Source organism: Coturnix japonica, chromosome 5 (assembly GCF_001577835.2).
Source record: "Coturnix japonica isolate 7356 chromosome 5, Coturnix japonica 2.1, whole genome shotgun sequence".
Classification (NCBI taxonomy): domain Eukaryota; kingdom Metazoa; phylum Chordata; class Aves; order Galliformes; family Phasianidae; genus Coturnix; species Coturnix japonica.
Window position 1 is genome coordinate 51,350,125 of NC_029520.1, and position 18,369 is coordinate 51,368,493.

The following is an 18,369-nucleotide window of genomic DNA, read 5'->3' on the forward strand; positions in this document are numbered from 1 at the left end:
TGAGGTGCCCAGGCATGCAGCAAGGGTTCTTCCATGTTGAGTCTGCTTGGGAAGGCAAATCTCAGGCTGTGCCCCACCATCCGGAAAGCAAATGGGATCCTGGGCTCCATCAGGAGAGGGGTGGTCAGCAGGGATAGGGAGGTGATCGTCCCTCTCTACTCTGTTCTTGTGAGGCCCCATCTGGAGTACTGTGTCCAGGTGTGGAGCCCTCAGTACAAAAAAGATATGGAGATTTTGGAAAGGGTCCAGAGGAGGGCCACAAAGATGATCAGGGGGCTGGAGCACCTCCCCTATGAGGACAGGCTGAGGGAGTTGGGTTTGTTCAGCCTGGAGAAGAGAAGGTTGCGGGGTGACCTCATTGCAGCCTTTCAATACCTGAAGGGAACTTACTCCCAGGAAGGGAGTAAACTCTTCGAAAGGGCTGATAATAGCAGGACACGGGGAAATGGTTTTAAGTTGAAGGAGGGAAGATTTAGGTTGGATGTTAGGGGAAAGTTCTTTACTAGAAGAGTGGTTAGGCCCTGGAACAGGCTGCCCAGTGAGGTTGTGGATGCCCCGTCCTTGGAGGTGTTCAAGGCCAGGTTGGACGGGGCCCTGGGCAACCTGATCTAGTAAAGGTGTATGTTTGGTGGCCCTGCCAGGCAGGGGGTTGGAACTACATGATCCTTGAGGTCCCTTCCAACCCGGGTCATTCTGTGATTCTGTGATTCTGTGTGTGTGATGGTTCACTTGGTGTTTTCTGCATGGCTCGCCTGAAGTGCTTGGTGAGAATCCCAGTGTATTTCTCTGTAGGTGGATCCCCATGGCTCAGCATCCACCTGCACATCTCTGCCTTTCCAGGTCTGTCTGATTCATTCCTACAGGGTTTAAGGAGGCAGGGCAACTTAACATCACCTTCCCCACTGTGCATATGGAAGGCTTCCATCAGAAAGGGACGCATTTGCACAGACGCAGAGCTAACAAAGGGCTGGGCAAAGTGTGGCAGAGCAGTTCTATCACCACCTGTAATGCAGCGCTGCAGCACGGCATTGGAGCAGCCTGCAGCCACGGCTCTGTGTATGAGAGGGTAAGTATGTCCCACTGCCTTCAGTGATGCTCAGCTGCTTCTACATCTTCCCTGAGTGTATGCCCATGTTTTGTTTGCAGATTTACAGCTCTCCAGAGTTACAATACAATGTATAATCTTGTTAGGAAATACAACCCTTGTAGCACGCTGCGCTATGTCGGGTTCTTGCTGCATCAATGAATTTACAAAACATTTAATAAGCCAACTGTATTTTGAATTGGAACTCGAGAAAAATATTTGTTTTGCTCATAATCAGCCATGCACATTTCTAGCGATGTGCCTGCAGAGGAGAGGCCTATTGTAAAATGCAATTAACTGTGCCATCTGTGCACATATCTCATGATTTTAATGTAACAAGGTTACTTCAGTGAACTGCATCAGAATTTCTCTGAACGCCGTCCCCTTTATTGTACTGCATTAGTGGGATTTGTGGGGGTGACAACGTGAAGTAGTGCAAGGATGTGGAATAAGCCCTGGATGGCAACGTCAGGAGGGCTGTGGTGCTAAAATAAAGAGAAAATACAGCTGTTGGAGGGGTGGGGGTCAGCGCTGTGTGGCATTGCAATGGGGAAGATCTCTTGGGACAGAGAGTAAGGAGGGAACCAACCCCATGCCGGGGGCATGGCTGGAGGAATACATGGGAAACGTATTTGACAGGAAGGGGCTGCAGCTCCTTGTTGCCCCTTTGGCTGATGGAAACAAGCAGGAAAAGCACAAAGTTGGCATAGAGCTGAGAAATGGTGAACTGCTCTGTCATTGTTTGGGTCATAGAAGATGATGGGTGGAAATCCTGAGTCACCTGGCAACGGTGTGTTGTGAATGGAGGAGGGGAAGTGCTGACATGGCTGCAAGCAGGGAAACGTTTGGGAGGAAAGTTTGGTGAGTGTGTCAAGGTAGAGGCAACTTTTTAATAGAGTTTAATAGAAACCTGCATGAGAAATAACACTGCTCAGTCTAAATGGTGCATCCTGTTCCGTGTAATACCTGAAATGAATTTGCAGAAATTAAAAGTTGTGGACATTGAAATGGATGGCCAAAGTTGAGGGAGAGAAGCTGGAGGCTCCATGTTTGGAAGTTGCAACCAGTAGGCTGGAGGTGGAAGCCCTTTGGTTTGGAAGCTGAGATAGATAAAACAAAGCTGGAACTGACTGCCATTAGCGGAAGGCAGCACCTCGTACTTCAGGGCTCCAGGTTTGCTATGAGTTGGAAAAGCCCTGATAGATCTGGACTGTTTAATTATGTGTGGCTGTGGAAACCTCAGCAGGCACAGTTTGTATTCAGGGTTGGTATTGTGTTTGCCCTGCCACTGCAAACAGAGCTGTGGGTGCCCCATCCCTACTGATGCTCAAGGCCATGGATGGGGTCCTGGGCAGCCTGAGCTGGGGGGCACCCGGGGGTGGGGTTGGGGTGGCTTTGGGCTTCTATCCAACTCTGTGATTCTTTGTGAAGGTTCAGAGCTTATGTTTCAGCTGTGCTGTTGCAGTCATACAGCCTGTTATTCCCCATGAGTTGCTATACAAAGCCGTGGATGTGTATATCTGCTGCTCAGATGCAATGGGATAAAGGAAGGATAGGGGAGAGAGCAATGTGTTGCAGTGTGCACTCTGATCACATTCAACCTGGCTGAGATCCCAAGCAATGGTCAAGGTGAGAACCCTCCTGGTGGTGCTGGTGGCTCTGCTTGTGGGTATGCTGTCAGCAACAGGCTTCTGCTTTGGAATGTTCCCCTTATAGGGATGGTTGTGCAGAGTCAGAGCCTCTGCTGTGACTATGGCAGGGCTGGCCCTAGTGATCCCTAACCCTGCTTGGGCTGCACGCCTGCAGTTCCCATCCAAAAGTCCATGATACAGAGCACCACTAACAACCCCAAGCTGCCATTTTGTTTAAAGCAAGTAGACAATTGTATTTCTACATAAAAAAGGATCTGCCAACTTGGTTGTGTGTACTATAGTACTATAGACCTATGGTGCACCAGGCCTTGAATGCTATAACCCAGCATCACTCCAAGATTGGGAAAAAACTGAGCATTTGGTGAGGTTATGAGTAAATGGAGACTTCACTTAGTGGCTGTCAGTGTTACTGCAGAGCCATAAAACTTCCACAAGGAAGAAGTAGAAGGGCTGTCCATAGGTGTGTGAAGGAGTGTGTTGGGTCTGCTGTGGGCCTGCAAAGCCCTGAGGTATGCATTGGATGCTGCTGTTACGGAGCCATAACTCCTGGCTTAGCATAAGGGAGGTTGTTATACACAGGCAACTGCCAGAGCTGAGTTATGGCGGTCGTTACACTTCTGATAAGAGAAATGCTTTCAGCAAATTTAATTAGGGAGCTGCAAACTTTTCTTTAAAATTTAAATTAGCTCACTGACACTGAAACTAGAAATTCTATGTGAATAGATTACAGCTTGTTTTCAAGTATTAATAATTGTTTTACTGATCCAAGAATAACACGGCTCGCATCCTGCAGCCTGGCTCTGAGCCCTGTGCTGCAGCAGCTCCATCCTATGGGCAGTGCTTCAGGGCAGAAGATATCTGGGAAGGGTCAGGGGCTTTGAGCAAGCAGGGATTGCTCTTGTGCTGTTCCCCTGTTGGTTTCCCTTTGCTGGGCTGGGAACAGCAGGAGGAAGGCAGAGCTGCTGGGACACCATTGGGTTGCCTGAAGGTGGGCAAGGTTCCTAGGGACAAGGCAGGCAACCCGTGCTGAATGCACATGGTTTGGGTTCATCAGCATGTTCCTGCTGTCAGAGTGTCCTAAGAATGGAACAGACATGGGAATCACTGCTGTGGAGCCCTACATCACATTACATGTGTCCCAATCATTTTGCGTGTCATTGGTACCCAAATGGGAATCAGTAACGTCTTAAAAACTTCCTCTGCTGGGCTGTGTATCCTGGGAGTTGCCCATGGGCATCCATAGTCCTGTCCAACTCATCCAGCAGAGCTGGAGCTGCTGGGCTGGGAGAGACATGGTAGGAAAGCCAGAGGTTGGCTGCCCTCTGATCACAGAATCACAGCGTGGTTGGTGTGGAAGGCAATTTAAAGCCCCTAATCAGCTCAGGCTGCCCAAGGCTCTCACACAGACCTGTTGCACAGCTGGATGACAGCCTCGGGGTGCAGGGCAGCTGCTTTCATGCCTCCAGCATTGGCAGGAGCCTCAGCTACATCCAGAATGCTTCCACTATGGAAGGAGTGCACTGCTTGCCATGGCTCTTGCAGACAGGACTTGGAGTGATGAGCCAGAATATACAAAAGGAAGATGTGGGGGGAAAGTGTTGTTTTAGCATCTTGTGTTGTGAGACCTGGAAGTCACCAATACTGGAGGCTATGTAGTCATGGACAGACAAACAGGCAGTGAGGGCAGCCTGGATCTGCCCTGTGCTGGTCCTGTGTGGTGCTACAGAGAGGAGATGATGGAGCTGTGGATGTCCATTGCAGGGGAGCTGGACCAGATGAACTTGAAGATCTGAAATTAACCATTTATTAGAATGCTTATTTTGTTCTCTCAAAACCCTCTCAGAGAGTTTTTTTCCCCTTTTTTGGGATGATTGTAGCTAGCAGGCAGCTGGAAGGCAATGAGCATCACAGGCCAGTGGTGTGCCTGGGGGGGACTTACCATAGAGAAAAAAAATGGATATTTTTCTCATAGCTTATTTGTCTTTCTATTTTTCTTCCTTCATTTCTCACTTTGAAACCTGTGATCCTGGAAATGCGACTGTAATTCCTTACATCATATTCTTTGTATTCTCAGGCCCTTAATTAGCAGTCAGCTTTTCATGGATCAAACACATCTGTGTGCAAATGTGGAGCAAAACTGTGATTTTGAAATGAATTTTTCTTATGAAAGCATTTGGCTGGTGCTCAGGGTAGCCCATGCCCAGTGTTCAGAAGTATCACACATTTCCTATTGGCTGCTCTTGGATTCCAGCTGGGTTTGCAAAGGCTTCTGAGTATTGAGAAGCAATTCCAATGCAGTTCCTCTGCTCCCTGCTGGTGTGCAAGGTGTGAGCTCAGAGACTGTTGTCTAAAACTGCACTAACCCAGCCCAAAGCACCGTCTCCTGTTGGCTGCAGTGGGGAATGAGACCCTGTGCAGAGACAGCGCTCACCTTTAAGTTCTGCACTGCACACACACACACCTGGGCAGAAAAACTGTTCCATCAGTTACATTTACTTGCTCTTTTCTAGAGGGGTATTTGGAGGCTGGGATCTTGGTTGCTGGAGGCTGGTTTGAAAAGGGCTTATATCTAACTAAGAATGCTGCAGGGCATGCAGCACCTCGTGCTGTCTATGGACTTTCCGTCCTAAGCCTCCCATGTCTTTGTCCCAGGGCTATGGCACAGCACTGGAGCCAGCGTCACCCCCAGGGAGCTGTTGGCTCAAGAGCTGTTGGCACGTGCAAGGAATTCTTATTTAATTTCCAGTTAAAAGAAAATGATGCAGTTCAGCTGCGTGCTGTTGTTGCTGCAGAGCTGTGTTCTACAACCACACTTTAGAAAACACCAGTGACATTTAGGGATTTTCTTGCACATAGTCTTTGTTAGCAGAAAACAGAGCATGAAGCAGAGGCTAAGGCTCCCTGCCCACGATTACTTCGTTTGCTGTTGGTTTTGACCCAGCTCTCCAAGGAAATGGGACATCTCTGTCTCTAGAATGGAGATTTCTAATGAATTTGGTTTGTTCATTATCCTTTTGGTTTTGTTCCATTTTCTTTTTATTCTGTATTTTTCCTTTGCAGAAAAGGTTTTCAGGTCCAGATCAAACCCTGAGTATAAAACAAAATCCTTAGGAATGCGCCCATTGTGCATAAAACCACCACAGTGCATCTAGAAAAAGGCAAATTTTACTTATTTTCTTATTTTATGGATTTCAACAGAGCCCAAATAAGGTTATGTGATGGCTGGCGTAGGTCTGCCACAAAGCACGGTTGCAATTCTTTGCTTCCACTTATAGCAGAACTCAGTAAAAAGAAAGAGGGGACTAAGGAATAAGACAGGCAGCAATGACCCCCCATGTGTGGTTGAGGGCCTCCTGTGCTGAGAAGAGCTCTCTTAGTTGGGATGTGACCCTGCTGGCTCATGGAGACCATTCCTTGCACAGAGAGGTGATGGGTGCCCTGTCCCTGGAGGTGTTCAAGGCCAGGTTGGATGGGCCCTGGGCAATCTGATCTGGTACTTGACCTAATGGTTGGCAGCCCTGTCTGTGGAGGGGGGTTGGAGCTTGATGATCCCTGAGATGTGAAAGCTGGTGTAGCTAAACTCTAGAATAATAAGTCATCGGTGTTCATGTTATTAGAAGAAACCAAATAAATGGGTACCCAGAATCCGGGCAAATTGATTTTCTTCTGTAATTTGTATGACTGAGAGATATTGTTTTTGAAAATTTAAAATTCATTGAAATCCCTCCAGTACCAGCAACTCATTTGCTTTCTTATTAATGAACGTTGTTCACGCTGTTAGTATCAGAGCTGTAAACACACAGCACCAGTGACAAAGAACAGTGTGAAATGGATGTGATTAAATGCCAGTGCTGTGAGGTAGTGGAAGCCTTGTCCCAGACCCACAGGATCATCAGCAGCACCCCAATGGGTTCCTTTAGGCATAGGATCGGGGCCAGCATCACTTTCACCTTGCTCCTGATCAGCAGGTGCTCATGATGGCTTCCCACTGTTCCACAGAGCTGTTCCAGTGCTATAAAGGAGCTGTAATCACATTATGTTTTAATCAACAATGTTCATCAGGCAGTTCCCAGTTTTATGGCCCCACAATGAATTCTGTGACTGATGGTATCTTTCCAAAACTCATTGCAATAAACTTTTTAAGTCTTTACCAGCACCCCAAGGAAGTTGTGTGGCATCACAAGCTTTTCTCCAGTGGCCGAATCATCATGAAATAAAAACAGAATAAAACAGAGCTCCCTTCTCTTTCCTCACACCATGATGCTGTGGTAAGAAACATCACCTGTGCAGTGCCAGGTACTGAGCAATGCCCAGCTCCTGGCTTGAAGCCCTCAAGGGGGTGCTCATAGTCAATTTGTACTTGAACAGCTTCAGCCTCACTGCTTTTGGCACAAGACAGGGACGGGGTGGTGTGGTATAAAGGAGATACCATCTGTAGAGTTCTTGTCGCTTATGGAGGGTCTTATGGTTCCCTTCTTATGGTTCTTCCTTCCTGTCATTTTCATAGAATTTTAGAATTACCCAGGTTGGAAAAGACCTTGAAGATCATCAAGTCCAACCGCAGCCTAACCAGTACCCTAACTCTAAAAACCCTACACTATTTTGTGGGTACACCCAAGAAAACTCCTCTAGGTGGTTCATCACAAAGTGGCTTTAGATATGGAGCAGAGGGGGAGGAGGGCTATCATCTGTATCCTATAATGAGTAGTCCTTCATCGTCCTTCTTTAATGCATATCTGGAAGAGGGCTCCTGCTGCTGTGGTTTCTCGTTTGCAACAGCAGGTTGGTTTCTTATGGGCATAAGGCTGTGTTCACTCTGGAATTCATGTATTAATCTGGGCATCTTGCTGCTGGAGCTGGGTGGCCCAGTGCTCTTCCTTTCAGTCTGCTTCAAAACCCTTTTCTCCCAGTGCTGAATGTTCATTATCCATAGCACTCAGGCTGTACTCTGTACATTAGGTGGAATGGGGCAATAGCTCAGATTTCATTCACACTCTTACCACCATTGTGCTTTACTTCTGCCCTCATCAGAAGCCTTAGTATAAAGGTACAAAGCCAATAATAGGGCAGAGGGATCTAGGCAGACCTAGGCAATATATTAATATGTGATCTAATTTCTGCTAAGCCTTAAGGGGTGTCTTTCATCTGTATGAAGAACGCGAGGTCCGTGGCAAGGAGAAGAGGAACGTAATGTGGTAATTGGATTGTGGGAATTGGATGAGGTAGCTGGTGCCATGGCCAGCCAGCCTACAGCTCATGCAGATCACACACAAAGGACCCAGACTGCACCAAGACAAAAGATCAGTCTTCCACTGCTAATGAGTAAGGAGATATAAAAAGTTTAGTTTCCTAAGTGCATCCATTTAAAAACTTCAAATGAGAGCCGCACAGTTGGATGGAAGTATAAAAGTACTGTAGAGCTTTTGTGTTGACTATGTAAATGGATAACACTAAAAGCTACAGCTCTTTGGAAGGAAGTTTGGAAGAGCATTATGTTAGAAAATGCATTACCTGTAAACAAAAACAGTTTTGAAAGTTCTCTTAAGACCAGTGAAACATCCCAATGCACTCTGGAAGTGCCCAAATGTTTTGACTTTAAGGGGATTTTTCATCCTGAGTGACGCTATGAGAAAGATATTATATTAATAGTGTTCTGGGATTGTCAAAATGTTGTCCTCTGTCTCAAACAAGTGTCAACCCCTTTGGTCCTGAAGGCATCGCAGAGGTCTGGGTGTCCGGAGGTTGGGACAAATGGCAGATCTCCATCCTCTGTGCTGCTCATCATCACACTGACTTCCATGCCACCGACTCTTCTCATATCCATTCTCTTCCTGCATCAACTCTTGTCAATGGGGAGTCAGACAAGGAAGGGGCTTGCCCAGGGTAACTCTGCTTGTTTTTTGAAGGCATCCTTTGCAATTCTAGCTGCCAATGCCTCGTTTTTATTTGTCTGCTTGATGTTCAAGGTTGCTTTCTGTTGTTCAAGGTTGCCTTGAGGTTCTGTTAGCGCAGTTTACATAGCACCATGAGCATCAAGTCACATCTGTCTGATGTCAGAGAGATGCCATTAAACCAAACAGCCGAGCAGGAAAGGTTGCCTATGCTTAGGAAAGCAAGCAGGTGTGTATGGGGAGCACTAGTTACTTAGCACTGCTAATTTACAGCCTGATTCAAGTCAAGGAACAAAAAGGTCACATAAATGAGAAAGTGCTCCATCTGCTTTTATTATTCTCCAAGTCCAGGGCTGTGCTTTGCCATGTTAAATTATATCCAGCGAGCCCCTGACAAAGGAGGTAAAACAATTCATTTGCCATTTGAGGCAGGCTGTTTTTGTTGTAAACACTTTGATGGGCTGACACTGACGGCTTTCCCAAATTTAAATCTTACTGGCACCCTGAGGTTTTCTCAGCAAGACTCCATTACTAAAGCTGAATGTTAAGCAGCATCCCTTTATGCGACGGTTGCCGTTGAACAGTGTCATAGGGAGGTGTGGGAGCTTGGAAATGTCAGGGAAGGGCTTTGGGAGATGAAGCAGGACCATGTGCCACCCATGGGAACCACTGCAGCCAAGAGCTGTCCAGAACCACAGGTCTGATATTTGACAGTCTTCTGAAGTTCATGTGAGTTATTATGGACGTCCTCTGGTGCAACTTGAAGCCATAGTATCTGAAGCAAGAGAACATTCCAGAGCTGCTGGTGTTGTGAATCCTTTCCCAACATACAGCTAAACAGTGACATGTAAAAATCAAATGCTTCCTGATACACACCCCCTATGCATTAAAGGTTTCAGTCTTGGTGACAGGTCCTGCAGAGCACAGTGCCTGCCCACTGCATGCTCCTTGCTGCAGCCCCAGGTGCCCCCACATCACCTCAGGGGCTCTGGGCACCCCCAGCTGCCTCACAGAGCCCCCGGTGCTGAGGAGCTGGCCTGTGTCCTGCTGATTGGCCTTCTGGCATCTGCTGATGTAATGAGAGCTTTATCTGCCTTCCCTCCATCTGGGCATTGCTTTTGAGCTCTCTCTTCTTCAGTCAGTTCTTTTCACCAAACACGCATGGACTTTGTACCTTTGATTTTCCTATTGCCCCTTTATGTTTTGGCCAAATTATTCAAAAGCAGGCAATGACAGATGGGCAGAGAGGCAGAATGTGCATCACATTCGCCTCATCCCTTTATAAGCTTGCAGCCAGCAAAAGAGCACACACAGTGAGAGTTCTGTGCTCAATCCCCCCCACTCCTCAGCCCAGGCTGAGGTTTATCTCTTCCCTCTCCCCATCTCACTGATGTTCTTCCATCCTCGTTTGGGATAGAAGCTGTTACCACGGCTTTGCAATTTTCTGGTCTGTCCCCTGCTGCCCTAATAAATAGTCCATCTCTGCTGGTTCCACTGTGAGATATGAGCTCACTCCATCAGAGCTTAACACAGTGCCCTTTATCCAATTCTTATAACCAGTTGTCCAGCCCTGCTCGTTTCTGAGATCCAGATGTGTTTGAGTTCAATCCATCATGCTGCAGTCGTTCTTGGCTGAGTGCTCGTTCTCGTTCTCAGCCTCATAGCCAAGCTCATCTCCTACTGATCCTTTTGGCCTTTAACATGGTTTTTTTTCTCCCTTATAGCTTGCTCTGGAAGTTTCTCTCCCTGATTGAGATCTCCAGTCCGTTCTACTGAGGGCTCCTTTATTTTATCGATTCCCATGGAAATCATTGCAGGTGCTCAGTGGCCATTCTAACAGATGCACTGCATGTGCCATCAATGCACAGCGTGCACCCAGCACAGGGGTTGGTGTAATGGGAAGCTGTAACCTTTATTTAGGCTGTAGGCCATGGCCAGTGATAAAAGTTCTGCAGAATTTTGGTCCCTTGCCTACCTTGACTTACAGATCTCTCTGACCTGTATGAAAGGCCATTCGCTCTGCTGCATGGAACGTGCATTTCAGGCCTCTCCATGGACTTCCCAGCACCAGCAGCCAATCCCTCTCTCCTCCTGTTCTCTTACCCATTACCAGCTGTTCTTTTCCAGCTTTTAATCACAGTTCCACCCCTGTACCGATGCAGCTGTTTCTTTCCCAAGTAACTTCATAGATGATAGATTTTCATATTAAATATTCTTATAGGTCTTCATGTAGCAGATTAGCACCTGTCAAAGTCCTTCTGCAGGTAACCTGTATTTCAGATAATGGGCAAAATGGTATCTTTAAAGGTGTCTTGGTGCTGATTTGAATGCTTTTCGAATGGAGTTCTCAGATAAGAACTGCTCATCCTATTGGGCACTGCTTGGAGAGGAGCTCCAGAATCCCCTTAACCAAGGTTAAAGCTCCCTGAAGTCTGTACCCTGTTGGTTTGGACCCAGCCACCGTATTTACAGTGAGGCTCTATTTTTGTTTTTATCCAAAGAGATAACAAGTGTCAAATAATGTTTCAGGATAACAGAAGATTGGGAGTGATTAAAAAACCCTTAAACTTGCTATACAGTGCGTGCATATGCATGTACTTCTTTGTCATTGAGTATGTTGTGAAGTTTAAATAAATGCTATAGCTTCTTATTAGACAGCTTTCTCCTCCTTAGATTAATGCCGTAGATAACGGAGGTATATATATATATATTAAATTGACAGGACATTTATTTCTCTTTCCTGTGGCAGAAATCCATTAGAAGTAAACAAATTCTTTCGTCTTATCAGAGTGCTTTTAGTTGTCTGCATTTAGAGATAAAGCTCCCCTCCTTTATCACAGCACGTGTGCATGCATTCCTGCAGCGTTAAGGGGAGGTCGCGTTGTGTAACAAAGCTACAACTGGCCGCAGAGGGTGGAGATTCATCTGAAGCCATGTTGTATCATAGGCTGTGGTTTGTGTTTGCCCAGAGAGGCTGTGGATGCCCCGTCCATCCCTGGAGGTGTTCAAGGCCAGGTTGGATGGGGCCCTGGGCAGCCTGGGCTGGTATCAATGTGGAGGTTGGTGGCCCTGCCTGTTGGTCCCTTCCAACCCAAGTCATTCTATGATTCTACGATGCAGGCAGTGGGCATGGTGGGGTGGGGTGGGGTAGGGCTTGGGGACCTCAGAGGTCTTTTCCAACCTGAATGACCATTTGATTCACACATTCCTGAAGCAGACAGTTTCCATAAAGCTTTGATGCCTTCCACCCCATGCAGGCAGTGTCAGGGCCATGTTCACAGAGCATCCCGCAGGGCCGTTGCCATAAATCTGGCCTGGAGGAGCTTCAGTACAGTCCCTTGAGCAGCTCCAGTTGAATCTGGGATAAGCCCATTGCGTAGTCCTCCATATCCCAGCAGTTAATTTGCTTCCCTTATTTCATCAAGTCAATGTGATCTTTTCAAACCCATTGAGAGATGCTATCCTCTACTAAAGTGCTTCCCTGGGTCTGTCTGCTGTTCAGCTGCCTCACCACACAGCATAGGCTACACCAGAGTGGCTTCCACACTGAAATATTTATACACAGGCAGAGTGCAGTGGTCATGGAGGATGGAAGAGAGAACTGCTGTTTGTAGAGAGGAAAGAACCAGCACAGAATGAGGATTCACATCTAGCAGCCACTTGACCTGCACATTTATCCAGAGGTCCTAGAAATTACTGCAGTGTGCATGGTGGTTGTGCATTTATTTCAGCTTAGCTTCTGGCAACGTCGAGTGTCATCTTTCACCAGGGAGTTCATAAGTATCCATCAGTCTTGTCGTTTTGCATTAGGAAAAGGGTTGAACTGTAAACCAGTTCCTCATGCATTGCTCAATGTGTGTCCCTTAGAAACATGAAAAAAAAAAAACAAAGAAAAAAGTGCAAGCCAAAGTAGGCTGTGAAGCAAGATCTGAGAGCTGCTTTGGTGTGCAGGATGATCCCAGCCCCAGGAGAGGGGTATGCTCGAGGCTGGAGCTTTGCAGTGCAAATGGGACATCAAGAAGCATGGAGCCCAGCTGCTATAGGGGCAGCAGGGCTGAGAGGCATCAGCTGGGGTGAAGGAGGTCAGGACGGAGACCTGCAGAACAGGAGGGCATTCCAAATAGGGGAAGGTGATGTGGTTTCCTGGCTGCCAGTGGCTGCTTTGGGTCCGTGTGTGGAGCACTGATGTTGTGATGCCCTTTTGAAATCTCTGGTCCTCACCACAAGTAGCACTTTCCTTCCCTCTTGACTCTCTTGGATTGAGAAAAAAGCAGATGATACAGTGATACAGATGATATTTTCTCCACTGATCTTGAGTTTACATACAGCTTATTCGTTATGGCCAACATGGATGAGGGTTTCTTAACTCTTAATTAATTGACTACTTTTGTAGTTGTTGAGTGTTAACAAATGTCCCGATGTAGCTACAGAAGCCCCAGAAGTTGTTCATTAAGCACATCCCTCGAAGAGTATGAACCACAGACTTAGTGAAAGGAATAATTACACACTGAACTCATGATTGGCTTTGGTCTGTGTTGGAAAAACGGTGCCCAGGCATTATATGAAGGCAGCAAAGGCTTGCAGGGTTGCTTGGGTGTGATGTGGGAGTGGGGTTTCTTTCCTATTCAGTCACTTCATACACTTGTTACCCCAAACCCTCCTGTCTGTCAGGCTCTCAGCTGCAAGGACGTGGCTGCACTGGGATCCTTGCAGACAGGATGGAATGGGGCTGCAGCATTTTCGAGTGAGTGAATTGAGCTTTCCCATTTTTCTGCTATGCACTGAACTTAGTAATGTTGGGCCTCTGGAGACCTGAGGGCCTGAAGTTTTTTGCATGAGTGATAGCATAGAGAAAAATGGGAAATGATTGATGTTTGGGAGGAAACCTTGCTGCACTTGACCAGCAAGAGTTAGGAAAAGTTCACATAAAAAAACCTGCCTCTGTGTTCACAAATAGCTTCAAAGGGCCTTTCTTCAAATAACTCTGATCCATAACTCAATTTTCAATCCTCTTACCACAGGTGATGTACAGAATATGAAAGAAAGGCATCGTGGTATTGGTCTTTTATTTTCAAGAGTGTGATAGAAGATTTATGGCATTCATGGTCAATAGGAGGAAGCATCAAGGTCATTTAATTTGTCAGAGTGCTAAGGAATATCGTCAATTGGCCGCATGGGCTCTGGTATAGCAGAGCCCAAGTGTGTCCCCATGTAATGGGAAGGATGAATGTTAATGTCTGTGTAAAGGGGACCTATCTCAATCCCGATTTATAATTGTGGTTGTATGCAATGTAGCCTAACAGGCAGGTGAGAAATAAACGCTGTAGAGCTCTGTTAGTTCATGCATGAAAATCAAAGAAATGGATCTGGTAGAGTTATTGTGAGTTGTCAGCAGCAGAGCACTGGGAAGACAAAGTGTGTGCGTGGCTGGGGCAGGCAGAGCTCCATATGAAGAGATGCACCGTAATGGAAAAGCACTGAATTCCCTCTTCCCCGGTTCAAACAAATACCATCTTGTTTTACACTCCAGTGCCTTCAATTGCCTAAGAGAACAGCATTTTTTAACATCTAATTTGAATCATCTGACTTACTGTTGTGCTGCTAGATGTAGTTTTACTGAGCAAAAAATTAAGTAATCAGTAATGTTTCAAGCTGGTAGTGTGGCATTGCATGCTTAAGTTTGGTATGGTAATTTCCCTTTTTCTCAATATGCAACTTGCAGTTGAATACTTGATAAAGCCTGCTGAGATATTAAACTGATGGAAAACTCCAATATCTAAAAGCTCTCATCTCCAAGTACTGAGCACACATCTCTTCAGCCTCCCATGGAGTGCTATGGGACAAGCACCCTTGTGTTATCTGGCTGCAAAGTCTGAAATGGAAAAGCTTTGCTGGGTCTCCATACTTTACAGGAGATGTAGGAAAATCACTCCAAATCTATCATTATAGCAGTATAAGCATGGTCCATTTTGAAGTCTAATCCTCATGTTTAGGTTGAAAAGAACTCTGTAGCATGTGAAGGAAAGGGAGAACACTTACAGAGGCATCCAGAGGGTGGTGACGCACTGGAACAGGCTGCCCAAGGAGGCTGTGGATGCCCCATCCCTGCAGGCATTCAAGGCCAGGCTGGATGTGGCTCTGGGCAGCCTGGGCTGCTGGTTGGTGACCCTGCACACAGCAGGGGGTTGGGGCTGGATGAGCACTGTGGTCTTTTTCAACCCAGGCCATTCTGTGATTCTATGGTTCTACAATATGAAAGCAGTCACCTTGCGGTCCCAGCATTAAATGGGCAGATGCACAGTGAGATGCAATGGGTGTGCCTGGTCTAGTTGGTTCACAAAGAGCTCCTTTGTGCCTGGTAAGAAATTGCAGTTGCATTGACCTAGCAGTCCTGGGGCATCAGTGTTTCCATCTTCAGCTGCTGGAGTTCTGGGTCTGTCTCATGGTGATGATGATTCTAGTCTGGGCCTGTGCAGGTGGCCGTGGGTTCATCATAGCAAAGGTTTTCAGTCAGTCCTTCTAATGAATCTAAAAATGCAAGGCAAAATCTAGCCTCAGCTTCTGAGCACTGCCTTTGTTCGTCCTGACAGCATGCAAAGCAGCAGGTTTTCCTTGTGTCTTTTATGCAAAAGTCTGGGTCACACATATTGAGCTGCTTTGCAGTCACCTGTTAGGAGTACAATCTGATTAGCTCACATTGCCTTGAAAGATTTATTTATATTAACAAAGCACTGAGCAAATACAGTCTGACATTTGCTTTGTGACCGTGCTCATTTCCTGTGATTTAGTGTTGTGATTTTGGCTTTCTATTGTTCTGTGCAATGCCTCCTCCATCAAGAGCCATGAGTTGTGCCAGAGACCTCCCTGCAGCCACCAGGACCACAATTATATGGCATGGGGAAAGCCTGTCTCATTACAGCTGGTCATCAGTGCTGCTCTGACATGGAAGTGATGTGAGTAGGCTGGAAATTACCTTTCCCTTAAAAACAAAACAAACAGCAGCTCCGCTATAATGGCCTGTGTGGTAGCAATTCCATTTAGCATGATAGAACTTCTGTTACGTATCCAGAACGTGCAGATATTTCATGTTACCAAAAGATCCTCTGGTTTGTACTGAGGTATAGGATTAAAAGGAGACAATGCAGCACTCAGGAGCTGGGTAATGAGGTCACTAATTATCTTGATCCTGAGGCTCCGACATCAGCTGAGTTGGACACACTGCGTTCCAGCAGCAGTGCACATCTCCCATCAGGAGCAATGCATTATTGTTATTTATTGCCATTATCCTTGCACCCTGCTGCATTGCACTGTAGGGCTACACCCCCTGTTTGAGATGAGAAAGTGACAAATGGGGCTCTGACAGTATAGGAATATGGGGAGTCAGAGTAGAATCGTCTCCTCTGGATTTGGACAGCTGGCCATTTTAACTTGGGCAATCTTTGCCTGAGTGTTTAATCGTGCTGATGCTACACGAGTTGTTATCTATTATTAAACCTCCTGGAGCTTTTAAGCAGCAGGCGGTGAGAAAGCTCAGCAAAGACACAACTGGGTTCATGAGATGCACTGCTGGACAAGGACCAGGGAAACCAGCTGTGCTGTGGTGAAAGCTGCCTTACACCCATGGAATAAGTGCCATAGAGTATTTACAAATGAGCGAGGACATCTAAAAAACATCTGTCTTTGCTAAATGTCTCCCCTTAGAAATGCAGGAACTTCCATTAGTCCCCAGAAAACCAATTGTACTTCAGTTGTGAAGTCAATATTGCAGAACTACCGAGCTGTAATGGCTTTAATTGTGTGGCTTAAGAACTTTTAAACCACATTAGTCTCATTTAATTCACCTTGAAGGAACACAAAGCGAATTGAGTTCTCTAAACTTGGTTGAGCCTGTTTTCTAAAATACCCTTTTGAGTGCAGTTAATGTTACACAGATGACAACAGCAAAAGGTAATTGCCCTTAAGTAGTTGTATGGAGCAAGCAAACCCAGCTGAGACTTGTGTTGATGTTCATGTAGACCAAAGGGGTGTTTCTTCCCCTGAGCAGTTTGTTGGAGCACATAGCCAGAGAGGCTGTGGATGCCCCGTCCATCCCTGGAGGTGTTCAAGGCCAGGTTGGATGGGGCCCTGGGCAGCCTGGGCTGGTATTCAATATGGAAGTTGGCAGCCCTGCCTGTGGAGGGGGGTTGGAGCTTCATGATCCTTGAGGTCCCTTCCAACCCAGGCCATTCTGTGATTCTATGATGATTCTATGATGATTCTATGATAACCCTGGTTGGGTCTTTCCAAGGCCTGGACCAGGCACTGAGTGCCCAGCCCTATGTGGCTCTGCTGGAACCAGGGGTTGGATAGGGCATCTCCAGGGCCTTCTCCAGTGCTTTCAGCCATTCTGAGATGGCTGCACAAGTGCACTTTGCCATGCACAGCGCTGTCCCTTGGCATTGGCATTAGCAGCTATTCTTGTTCGAAGACAACAAATGATCAATTGTTCATCCCAAGAAGGAAATTTCCTGGACACACAAAGCATCTCAACAGCTAATTTTCTTCTTGTAACTTCTAAATTCTCTCCCCACCATATGGCTTAAATATTGTGTGAATTAATATTATTCATGAATGCAGGACAGATAGGAATAAGACCAATTACAGCAAAATATTCACCATCTTTTTAATCTCTATGGTTATGGGAAAGGCTGTTGAAAATTTAATATCTTGAAAAAATCACATGGCGTGCAATATTTGACTTTTGCCCCGTGGTATTTGTCAAGTTTGCAATATTTTGCCAACAAATTAACAAGGGGTACATATCAGTGAATTTTTATAAGCCAGAGGGAATCCGCCATTTGGCTTCAAAGCATTTGCAACCTGCTACAGGAGTCATTTGGGTCTGGTAGGACTCAGTTCAGAGTTTCTGCTATCTCAGCTGGCACGGTGCTTTCTGGCTTCTATTTCAGGAAGCCGATAATTGCTTTGGGCTGCCTGCAGTGCTGCGCTCTCGAGTCACAGGGGAGTTCTCTTCTGGAGTCAAATGTACTGCTTGGATATTGCTGTAGAGCAAATTACACCGGACTTCTAAGGCCTGTTTGGAAATGGATAAATGCAGAGCAGTCACTCAGCAGTGATTCAGTGGCGTGCCTATTGCAGCACTTGGTGTGGCTGGGACCGCTTGTGTTTGCTTCAGCTCCCGCTGCCATCTCTCATGATGTCTTCGCTGTTCCAGTGACCTGGAGGAGAAATACAAACCACTCTAGGTGTTATTTCTGCTCATCTAATTTACCAGACGTCTGCAACTGAGGGGTTTCCTTAGTCCACATTAAAACTGTGTTTGTTCTGGGTTCCTGGATGGTTCCTGATGAGAAATCACAGCGTGCCTCTCTCTCACCCGGGTTAAAAATAATCAAACTTTCTAAATTAAAATTATGGATTGAGATGAAACGTGGTGAAAAGAGGTTAGAAAAAAGAACAGGTTTTGGTTTTTGGTTGTTTTTTGCTTTTTTTTCTGCTGCTTGAACATCAAATCATTTTTCTTACAATTTCTCACCTAGATGGCTATTAATCTCCTCGCTAATCTCTCTTGATATTTACAGTTCGGTTCAATAAGACAATAAATTTTCCTTCTTGCAGTTGCAAAAAACCATCTGCAATTGCAGGTTGCTGTGCTGCCAGGCCATCTTTGACACTCTGAGGCCATTTGCGTTGCCCATCATTTGCTATGGAGGCTACTTGAAGCTGTACCAACCCCAGTCTT

The 18,369-nt window shown here is 46.2% G+C and overlaps 1 long non-coding RNA gene across 1 annotated transcript; it reads left to right on the top strand.

The window, feature by feature from the left end:
* Positions 1 to 1,435: 1,435 nt before the first annotated feature.
* Positions 1,436 to 17,985, top strand: LOC107315437. Its single transcript, XR_001555909.2, has 3 exons — positions 1,436 to 1,945; positions 15,466 to 15,580; positions 17,576 to 17,985. It is a non-coding gene; the product is annotated as an uncharacterized LOC107315437 (long non-coding RNA).
* Positions 17,986 to 18,369: the final 384 nt, after the last annotated feature.